Source organism: Pongo abelii, chromosome 23 (genome assembly GCF_028885655.2).
Source record: "Pongo abelii isolate AG06213 chromosome 23, NHGRI_mPonAbe1-v2.0_pri, whole genome shotgun sequence".
NCBI classification, from domain to species: domain Eukaryota; kingdom Metazoa; phylum Chordata; class Mammalia; order Primates; family Hominidae; genus Pongo; species Pongo abelii.
Window position 1 is genome coordinate 32965608 of NC_085929.1, and position 11406 is coordinate 32977013.

Here is an 11406-nt window from a genome sequence, read left to right on the forward strand (position 1 = left end):
TAAACCTGGGTGCGGTGGCTCACACCTATAATGCCAGCACTTTGGGAGCCTGAGGCAGGAGGATCGCTTGAGACCAGGAGTTCAAGACCAGCCTGGGCAACATAGTGGGACCCCTATCTCTACAAAATAAATAAATAAATAAATAAATAATAAAATAAATTAAAAAAATATTTAAAGGTGAAACCTAAAGTTACCTTATGACCCAATCATTCCACTCCTAGAAATATACCTGACAGAACTGAAAATGTATGTCCAAAGACCTGTACATGAATATTCATAGCAGTATTATTCATAATAGTCAAAAATTAGAAACAACTCAAACATCCATCAGCTGACAAATGGATAGAATGTGGTATATCCACATAATAGAATATTATTCAGCCATAAAAAGGAACGAAGTACTTAAAAAAAAAAAAAAAGGAATGAAGTACTGATACAGGCTGCAAGGGGCTGAACCTTAGAAACATTCTCTGAAGTGAAAAGCATCAGATACAAAAGGCCACATAGTATATGACTGCATTTATATGAAATGTCCAGCACAGGCAAATTCATAGAGAATTTGAGAGTCAGTAAGTGGTTGCCAAGGGACAAGGGAAGAAAGGATTGGGGAGTGACCATGAAATAGCGTTTCTTTTGGGCATGATAAAAATGTTCTAAAATTAGACAGTGGTGATGGCTGCGCAACTCTGAACATCCTAAAAATTACAGAAACATATACTTTAAAAGGGTGAATTGTACGGTATGTGAACTGTATCTCAACAAAGCTGTTATAAAAAAGTTTGCATGAGATTTTTAAAAATCAGGTGATACAAAGATATATAAAGTAAATAAAAGTACAATTGGGGTTCAGTGGGGTGGGGGGGATTCAGAAATGACGCAACAATTCCTTTAGGACAATGAAATAAACCCAGCTTTACAGTTATGGAAACTGAGGCTAGATTGGAAGGAAAATGGGTCGCCTGGGTCACACCACTCCTAAATCCGGTGTGAGTCACAGATCTGTTCAAATCCAGAAGCCTACCCTCACCAGCAGATCACCCTGCTGAGATGAAAGGGTTATCACATGCAGGCTAGGGAGAGGTGTCCACCCACAGCCCAGTCTGGCAGACAGACATGCAAGGGAATGTCTGTTGGGAAGTGAGAAAAAGGGCTGGCTAACTCTGTGGGGTTCAAAACAGGAAGCACCCAACAATACCAGGAGAATGCCAGGGAAGGCTTCCCGGAGGAGGTGCTGCTTGGGGAGCTTCTGTAGGATAAGTAGGAGTTCAACAGCCCGCCTCCTCAACATCCCCAAGGACATTAAGTCAGGAGGCCTGTGAGTGAGTTTCAGCTCTGCCACATCCTAGCTGTGAATCCTAGGGTCACGGGCAGGTGACCTCTCCAAGCCTCAGTCTCCCAATCTGTAAAAGGGGAAGGGGGCAAAAGGCACGGTGCTTTCTAATGACTGTGCTGAGGTGGATGGTTCCTTCCCTAGGGAACGGGCCTTTGAGTGGGAATGCCAGACCTCGACCTCTGTTCCATCTAACAACGACTCTGCTAGGTCAGGCGTGCTCAGCCTCTGAGCCCATGCTCCCTGTCCCCTGCTACCCGTCCCAATCCCGGCTTTCCGGGCACGTCCCATCCAGCTCACACTGAGAAGCGGAGTTTACGGAGGGAGGCTGGGTGCAGGGGTGGTATCCTCGGGTCAAATTCCTCTCCGCTCCTCACCAGTGACCTCCAAGTTCACTAGAGGTCCCCAACCCCGTGCTCCCAGCGCCCACCTCCCCAGCCGACGATTTCCGCCCCCAACGCCTCCACTTCTGAAGCTCCTCGCAACTCCACGGCTGCTGCAAGTTAACTTCCACGCGCCCTGGCGCCCGCCTGGGGGTCCCCGCGCGCCTGGGCGGGGTTGGGGACTCCGAAGGCGGGGACGCGCCGCCCTCCCCCTCAGTCCCCCCGCCAACAGACGCTAAGCGTCTCCCAGGCGCTGGGTCCGAAGCGGGAAGCGTGGTAACGGGGGCCCGGTGGGTGCCGCACCCCGCGGAAAGCGCTCGGGACGCCGAGCGGGTGCGGATCCCAGAACCGCCCGCCCGCGCCGCCTGCCTGCCTCCCAGATCCCAGCTCCCAGCCCCGGAGCCCGAGCAGTCGCGCCGGGCCCGGAGGCAGGCGCCAGCACGGAGGGCTGCCAGGTGCCCGAGGCCGACCCGCACGGCCCCGAGCTCGCGCCCCCGGCTGCAGCCCGAGGCCACCCCCTGCCGCCCCAGGGCTACTTACCGTGGCGAGGCGCGGCGAGGCAGCCCCACGCACCCAGCAACTCCCGGCTCTCCAGCCGCCCCGGCCGGGGAAGGGGGAGGTGCCCGCGCGGGGGCGGGGCCGCGGCGACGTGACGTACGGGGGCGGGCCCAATACGCGGCCCCGCCCCGCCCCATGCCCTCCACAGCGCCTCGGGACCGCGAGGTGAGCAGAGGCTGGCCGGGGACTTTCCCGGAGGCTCGCCCCGGGAACCCCGCCCCGCCGTCCTGGAAGCCCCTGTCTGCTCGCTGGCTTACCCCTAGGACGGGCAGCTCACCACTTCTCCCGGACAGTTCTGTTTAAGAGAAGTTCCTTTCTGCCTGTAAGCAATGAAGTGGAATGATCACCAAAAAGTGGTGTAAGAAAAGAAAAGTAGACCCGCAGCGGGGTGTATTTGTGCTACTGTTTGTGTAAAACACAGAAAAAAGAAAGGGGTGGTCTGATGTATAGTCATACACACCAGTGGTTTTGGAGGGGGTTTTTGTGGATATACCACATTCTCTCCATTTATCAGGGATTTTGCCCTGCCATCCCTCCACCACCACATTTGACAATCTCTGAAGACATTTTTGGTTGTCATAACTGGGGAAGTGGAGAGGCGATACTGGCATCTAGTGAGTAGAGGCCTGGGATGCTGCTAAACATCCTGCGGTGCATAGGACACCCTTTCCACCCCCGGCCCTGCCACTACCCCCCCAAAAAAACCCTGCCAAAAATGCCGAATAGCGTAAAGGTTGTGAAGCCCTGATATACACAAATGAAACAAAACTCCTGACTGATAGATCTCAGCACAGTCTAAGTTCTATAACCTTTCAGTGCTTCTGCTTCTTCATGTGTAAAATTGGAAAAATAATAGACCTATCTATGCATCGTATGCTTGTGCATTGAATACCTGAAGAAAAGGTAGGGTAGGCATGCAGGCTTACTTTTCACTGTGAACTTTGGTTCTTTGTTCTCTTTTAACTTTCTATTTGCCATATGTATATATTATCTGTTTAAAATAAATTTCTGGGCCAGGTGCGGTGGCTCACACCTGTGATTCTAGCACTTTGGGAGGTGAGGTGGGCGGATCACTTGAGGCTAGGAGTTCAAGACCAGCCTGGCCAAAATGGTGAAACCTCGTTTCTAATAAAAATACGAAAATGACTTTGGGAGGCCAAGGTGGGTGGATCACATGAGGTCAGGAGTTTGAGACCAGCCAGGCCAACATGGCGAAACCCTGTCTCTACTAAAAATACAAAAATTAGCCGGGTGTGGTGGTACACGCCTGTAGTCCCAGCTACTCAGGAGGCTGAGACAGGAGAATCGCTTGAACCTGGGAGGCAAGGGTTGCAGTGAGCTGAGATCACACTGCACTCCAGCCTGGGCAACAAGTGAGACTCCGTCTCAAAAAAAAAAAATTGTAATCCCAGCACTTTGGGAGGCCGAGGCAGGTGGATCACCAGGTCAGGAATCCAAGACCAGTCTGACCAATATGGTGAAACCCTGTTTCTACTAAAAATACAAAAATTAGCCGGGCATGGTGGTGCATGCCTGTAGTCCCAGCTACTCAGGAGGCTGGGGCAGGAGAATCGCTTGAACCCAGGAGGTTGCAGTGAGCCAAGATTGCGCCACTGCACTCCCACCTGGGTGACAGAGTGAGACTCTGTCTCAAAAAAAAAAAAAAAAAATGAGCGGGGCATTGTGCTGCTCACCTGTAATTCCCCCTACTTAGGAGACTGAGGCATGAGAATCTCTTGAACCCAGGAGGCAGAGGTTACAGTGAGTGTAGATCGCACCACTGCACTCCATCCTGGGTGAGTACACACACACACACACACACACACACACACACACACACACAGAAACTAAGGCACACAGATATTAAGTAATTTGCCCATGGCCAGCCATGTGTTCAGTCATTGGTGATTCATTAATTCATTCGTGTGTCCAATAAATAGTGCTTGCCATATGGAAAATGCTGGGACTGATAAAGCTGCCTCCATGGAGCCAGCCATTACTGGTCTGGAAACAATACAACAACATTACATAGTGTTTATTGCATGCATGTTAGAGACTTCATATGACTGATCTGATAGACACATAGATTAAACACCAGCAGGGTGTTTTATAATGTCCTTTTGTGGATGAAAAAAATGGAGATCAGAGGAAGAGGTCTGAATGGGGGCATTTGTTTAACAACATTCTAGCAATGGCATTTCCTGAGCTCTCTGTGCTAGGCACAGATTCAGCTGCTAACAGGGAGACAAAGGTCCAAGTTGGGGAAGCTAGATCCTTCAACAAGCCTTCACAGTAAAGTGAGCACCTGTAACTGATGAGGTAGGAGCAGCAGAGATTAACCTGGTCCAGGGAGGGAGGGCCAGGGGTGTGTATACATGCCAGAGGCATGGGTGGGGATCTTTGGAAGATCACACTGGTCACATAATCCAGCAGGTGCAAAGGCCTAGCAGGAAGGAAGCGAGCGTGGGGCCTTGCATGAAGTGCAGAGTGGACAGGATGTGGTGGAGGTGAGAAGAGATCAGAGGTGTCTGCAGGGCTGGTTGCTCTAGAGCTTTGTGGGCCATGGGAAGGAGTTGGGGCTTTTCTCTTGTGGTGATGGAGAGACAGGGAAGGTGTTCGACAGGGGAAGGGCATGATGAGCCCGACTTTCTGCAAAGACCCCTCTGGTGCTGCATGAAGAAGAAACAGGCAGAAACTGGTTTGGAGGGTGTTGAAATAATTCAGGAACCCAGAGAGGGGATGTGGGCATGGAGGGGGCATTTTGGTTCCAGGGATGTTTGGAAGACAGAATTGGCAGATCTCAGTTGAGAGGCTAAGGAGGAGGATCAGAATGATCGTCTTGTTGTCTAGGTTGGGACTTCTTCTCTCAGTACCCCTAGCTCAGTGAACATTTCCAGGTCTCAATCTGTCTGTCACCTCCTTGAGGAAGGCTAACTGCCCCTCAGGACATCGTGGTGGACCAGACACCAGACTGTGCAGCCCAGGAATTTGATGTGACTTTGAAGGCAGACAAAATAATTCATTCCTCCTGTCTGTATCTTCAGCCGGGAACACCTAGAGCAGATACCTCTTCTGTCTTCCTCCCCAACCTATCTTCCCAGCATCCAGGCAAAACCCAGTACTTAAGAGGTCTTCAGTCAATATTTATCAAAAGCAGGAAGAATAGATGTAGCATAATACACATTGATCCAAAAATTCTTTCCAGCTCTGACATTCAAGAGAATGAGGTTGATGCTATGTCAATAATTATACTTCAGGCCAGGCTCAATGGCTCACTCCTGTAATCCCAGCACTTTGGGAGGCTGAAGAGGGAGGATAGCTTGAACCCAGGAGATTGAGACCAGCCTGGGCAACATGGTGAGACCTTGTCTCTACTTTTTTTTTTTTAAATTAAAAAATTTTTAAAAACCACTTTATTTATTTTTATGTCATTTATTTATTTTTTTGAGACAGAGTCTCACTCTGTTGCCCAGGCTGGAGTACAGTGGTATGATCTCGGCTCACTGCAACCTCTGCCTCCTGGGTCCAAGCAGTCCTCCTGCTTCAGCCTTTTGAGTATCTGGGATTACAAGCATACACCAATATGCCTGGCTAATTTTTGTATGTTGAGTAGAGATGGGATTTCTTCATGTTGGCCAGGCTCGTCTCCAACTCCTGACCTCAAGTGATCCACCTGCCTTGGGCTCCCAAAGTGCTGGGATTACAGGTGTGAGTCACCATGCCCAACCACAAAAAACACTTTATTCAGGGGCTTGCTATGTGCTAAACACGTTATAATTATTGTATTCAAGCTGATCATTTACCCTTTCCAAGCTTTTGGTGTTTTATTATCATTACTCCCATTTTACAGATGTGGAAACAGAGGCTCCAGCAGGTAATTTGATTTGGCCAAGGATAATGGCTGGTAATTGTCAGAGCTGGAATGCAAACTCAGGTCTCTCTCACCCTTTCTAGTATGCTGATAGAAGGCAGTGGCTCGGCAGTGGGCAGAAGTAAAGGTAAGTGGGCAGGTTTTCTTCTCCTGCTGGAAGGGTGTAGTATTATTGTTCCTAGCTGGGGATCCAGGCTTCACAAAGCATCCTGAGTATCTGACCCAGGCGATTGGCTATCGTGGCAGTGTGGCTGTCTCTTTAGAACCTCTGCAGGGCACCCTGGAACCGTGTCTTTTCTCCAGAGCCCAGTTGCTGTGTATCTATCAGCATCTCACGCTGGCACAAAAGCATTCAATGCCTCTGGGTGATCCTCCTGCCTCCACTCCACATATACACACTGCCGGCGTTGGGCTTATGCTCCAATGTCTAAAAGATTATGGGTTGCCTTTTGTCGATGAGAATGAGAGCCGCTCTCTCATAATCAAGATGCTTTGCCTTTCCAAAGGCCTGAGACTCAAAAATTCACAAGCTGGGATCTATCTAGCCTTGAAACAATATGAAGTCCCTAATTTCCTCAGGCATTGTATTTTAAAGCCAGTGTTTAGGCACACTCCTGCTTGAACCCAGGAAGTGGAGGTTGTGGTGGGCTGAGATCGCGCCACTGCACTCCAGCCTGGGCGATAGAGTGAGACTCTAGCTAAAACAAAAAACAAAAAACAAAAACCAAAACAAACAAACAAAAAGCCAGCATGTAGAGCCAAACCCGTGCAGTCAAAATTGCCTTGGAGAAGCCCCCAAAAAGGCCGAAGGCAACATAGCATCTTGGGAAGTCCAGCTTCACTGGTTTCCGTCAATATTAGACTTGGACTCATCATGATTTCTGAGTTGAGCACCTGATGAAATGAAACCTTAGTTTTGGTTTGAAGGCAAAAGTGTGGCTTATCTTTAAGCTCTGAAATTCTGCTTCAGGTGGTGAGATGCTCATGTTTTGAGAGATATGTTGAAACTAGGACCCATGGAAGGAACACCAGGTTTATGGTTCCTAAGTCACACTCACTCTCAGCCTTACTACATGTTATTTTCTTTAACTTGCTTCTTTTAGTCTTTATTCTTTATTTTTTGCTTATAATTTTATATGACCTCCTTTGTTATTACAAGGCATTTTGTTTATTCATAAATTCATTAGCAAACAATACATTAAATATAAAATGACTTTGTTATTTTCTTCCGGTGTTTATTTTGCCAAGTGTACATATCTTGTTTCAGTGATGCTAATATGCACATTTTAAAATGCCTGTGAGGCCAGGCGCAGTAGTTTACGCCTTTAATCCCAGCACTTTGGGAGGCCAAGGCGGGAGGATCAGCTAAGGTTGGGAGTTCAAGACCAGCCTGATCAACACGGAGAAACCTCGTCTCTACTGAAAATACAAAAAATTAGCCAGGCATGGTGGCGCATGCCTATAATCCCAGCTACTCGGGAGGCTGAGGCAGGAAAATCGCTTGAAACTGGGAGGCGGAGGTTGCAGTGAGCCGAGATCGGGCCATTGCACTCCAGCCTGGACAACAAGAGAGAAACTCCATCTCAAAAAAAAAAAAAAAAAATGCCTGTGAGATAAAAGTGATCCAGAAGACCTGGACTCTGTGTTTTGTTTTTAATTTTTTGTAGAGATGGGGTCTCCCTGTGTTGCCCACTCCTGGGCTCAAGTGATCCTCCCACCTCAGCCTCCCAAAGTGCTGGGATTGCAGGCGTGAGCCACCATGTATGGCCTTGTTTTTGTTTTTAGAGACAGGGTCTTGCTCTGTTCCCCAGACTGGAGTACAGTGGCACATTCATAGCTCACTGCCGCCTGGAACTCCTGGGCTCAAGGGATTCTCCTGCCTCAACCTCCACAGCAGCTGGGACTACAGACATGCACCACTGCACCCAGCTTATTTTTTATTTTTTGTAGAGGTAAGGTCTCACCATCTTGCCCAAGCTGATCTCAAATTCCTGGGCTCAAGTGATCCTCCCACCTTAGCCTTCCAAAATGCTGGGATTATAGGTATAAGCCACCGTGCCAGGCCAGAATCTGGACTATCAATGCAAAGAGATTTTATTTTATTTTATTTATGAGATGGAATCTTGTTCTGTCGCCCAACCTGACATGCAGTGGCACGATCTCACTGCAACCTCCGCCTCCTGGGTTCAAGCTATTCTCCTGTCTCAGCCTCCAGAGCAACTGGGATTACAGGTATGCACCACCATGTCTGGCTAATTTTTTGTATGTTTAATAGAGGTGGGGCTTCACCATGTTGGCCAGGCTGGTCTCATACTCCTGACCTTAAGTGATCCACCTGCCTCGGGCTCCCAAAGTGCTGGGATTGCAGGCATGAGCCACTGTGCCTGGCCGCAAAGAGGTTTTAGAACTGACTTAACTGATGAATTTCTAGTATGTTTACCTTTTATAGGACTTATAAGATTGATACACTGAAAAAAAATCTGTTATGTTTAAATAAGTTGAAAATAATTCTTTCAATAAGTATAAAAATTCTGAGTGATCAGAAAACAATTGTGTTATGTTTTGATTGGTAGTATTTCTCTTTTTCCTCCTGGAATTATAAAATCATAGTGCATCTTACCAACAATAGGACCTTGAAGGTAAAGAACTATGGAAGTCAATTTCAGGGGGCTCATATGACTGTGAAGATGGACTCCACTGCAGTAGAATTTTAGAGCTTTACTCACAGAGCTTAAGAACTTAGAATGAGTATCCACATGACTTGGCTTTAGAATCAGAGAATCACAGAAGCTTAGAGATAAATATCAGAACCTTAAAGAGTCATGGAACTTTGGGGCTGGCTGGGTATTTGAGCTGTCATTTTATAGAAGGGAAAAACAAGTCCCAGGGAATGGAAGCAATTTGCCTAGTTCTTTCCAACTTCTAACAATACAGCAGGGTTAATACCCTTATATTCCCGATTTCTGTCCAGGAATCCTGGTCCGCAGACAGCCCTGTCTTCTAGTCCAAGATGCTGGCCAAGAGTGTTGAGGTGGGGAGAATGAAAGTGAGACAAGGGAAGGTGAGTGAGACCTGTGCAAGATTATCTGAGGTGGTGTCTCAACTTTGAAGCTCAGCAAAACCACAGGGTGGGGTGTCACGAGGCCCTATCTTTCTTGCCAGCTTTATCTCCTGACATACGAGTGTATCCGTCCCACCCTGTGCTTCTGCCCACGCAACCACCAAGCTAATGTTCCCACCTCAATAAGCTTCACCGGGGCCCACCACAACTCTCTCAACCTCTATGCCTTTGTTCATGGTGCTCCAGGGCTGCCAAGTTCAGCTGTGCATGTTGGGCACAGCACAAGGGTATCACATTCACATGGTAGATGTACCAGATTTATACCAATAATTTCTAACAGATGGCAGTAAAATGTCTTGAGGAAGAGGCATCTTTTTATCATTTGCACAAAGGTGCCATATGGGGTAGTGGGGACACTGCTGTTTGCTCTGCCTGGAATATCATCTCCCCTATTCTCCATCAAGCAAGCTCCTGCTCCATCTTTCAAGGCCCCCGTCAGATATTCCCTCCTCCAGGAAGATATCCATAGCAACCCCCACACCCCATTCCACCAGGCTGTCTGCATAGATTAATGATTAATAACATCAATCAATATTAACTGTTGATATGGGAAACAATAGTGTCTGGCACAGATTTCCAAATGAGATGATTCTTGATGGACCCCAGCCCCAGGATTGAGTAACACTGAATCAGATACAAGAAAACGACGCTCTTTTCAACCTTTATTGATTAAATCAAGGAGGAAAAAAGTCTCTGTTTGGTGTAAACATCTTTCACACTTTTCTTGTTTTTTCTTTTTTTTTTTTTGAGGTGGAGTCTCACTCTGTCGCCCAGGCTGGAGTGCAGTGGCACGATCTTGGCTCACTGCAACCTCTGCCTCCCGGTTCAAGCGATTTTCCTGCCTCAGCCTCCCAAGTAGCTGGGATTACAGGCACCGGCCACCACAGCCGGCTAATTTTTTATATATTTATGTAGAGACGGGGGTTTCACCATGTTGGCCAGGCTGGTCTCAAACTCCTGACCTCAAGTGATCTGCCCGCCTCGGCCTCCCAAAGTGCTGGGATTACAGGCATGAGCCACTGCACCCGGCCCTCTTTCACACTTTTCAACACTGGCTAATCTCCCATCTTGTCAAAGAGTGAGCAGGTTGCAGGCAGTGGTATCTGCTGGAAATTTGATACTTGGCCTTCTTTAAATTGTATTTGATTTATTTATATGATTGCATGCTTCCTTCCTTTCTCTCTCTCTCCTTTCCTTCCTTCTCTCTTTCTCTTTCTCTCTCTCTCTCTTTCTTTCTTTGACAGGATCTCACTCTGTTGCCCAGGCTGGAGTCCAGTGGCATGGTCACGACTCACTGTAGCCTCGAATTCCCAAGCTAAAGCCTCAAGTGATCCTGCCACCTCAGTCTCCCGAGTAGCTGGGATTACAGGTGCACGCCACCATGCTGGGTCAACTTTTGTAATTTTTGTAGAGATGGGGTTTCACAATGTTGGCGAAGCTGGTCTCGGATTCCTGACTTCAAGTGATCTACCCACCTCAGCCTCCCAAAGTGTTCGGATTACAGGGGTGAGCCACCACGCCCGGCTTGTGTGATTGCTTTCTATGTATATGATGCTGATTTTCCACTTCTTGGAGCATTATAAGGATTTATTTACAAATCAGTGCATTTAAGGACAAAAAATAAGTCTATTTAAACAAAAATATTGTCAAAAGTAGACCAGGTGGCATGCAGACAGTGCAAAAAATCCTGAGGGGGACGCTCAACTGGCTAGAGTTTGAAAAAATCTGTAGATTTGTCTTGAAGAGTACAGGCTCTGGAGCCAGACAGCCTGAATTCAAGTCTGGACTTGCTAACTGTGTGACCTTGGGAAAATCACTTCCCCTCTCTGAACCTCAATTTCCTCATGTGTTAAATGAGAATAAGTATAATACCAACCTCCTAGAGCAGTCTTCATAATGAGTAAGGCCAAGTACTTGTCCTCCACCCCAACACATCCATTCAGGACCCAGAAACCAACCTGCCTCCTCTGACCTGCTGCACAAATGCCCTCGCTGGACCATCTCTTACCTAGTATCCTTGGACAGCATCTCACAGGTGTATCTGGGTTTCCCCTGCTAGGCGGAGCAAGCTCCTTGACGGCAGGAACTTGGCCTTATTCATTTCTGCCTACACATTTGGTAGACTCACATAAAAGGCAGAAAG

General features: G+C 47.8%; 1 protein-coding gene across 2 annotated transcripts in view; it reads right to left on the minus strand.

The window, feature by feature from the left end:
• Positions 1 to 2356, minus strand: part of TPST2 (tyrosylprotein sulfotransferase 2) — a 64838-nt gene extending 62482 nt beyond the window's left edge. Inside the window, exon 1 of one of the 2 annotated variants that reach the window (XR_008517850.2) lies at positions 2254 to 2332. The gene's annotated coding sequence lies outside the window, so the exon portion shown is untranslated. Of the gene's footprint in view, positions 1 to 2253 lie in introns of both variants that reach the window. The other variant, XM_009234212.4, reaches the window with a different exon arrangement.
• Between the last annotated feature and the right edge of the window lie 9050 nt (positions 2357 to 11406).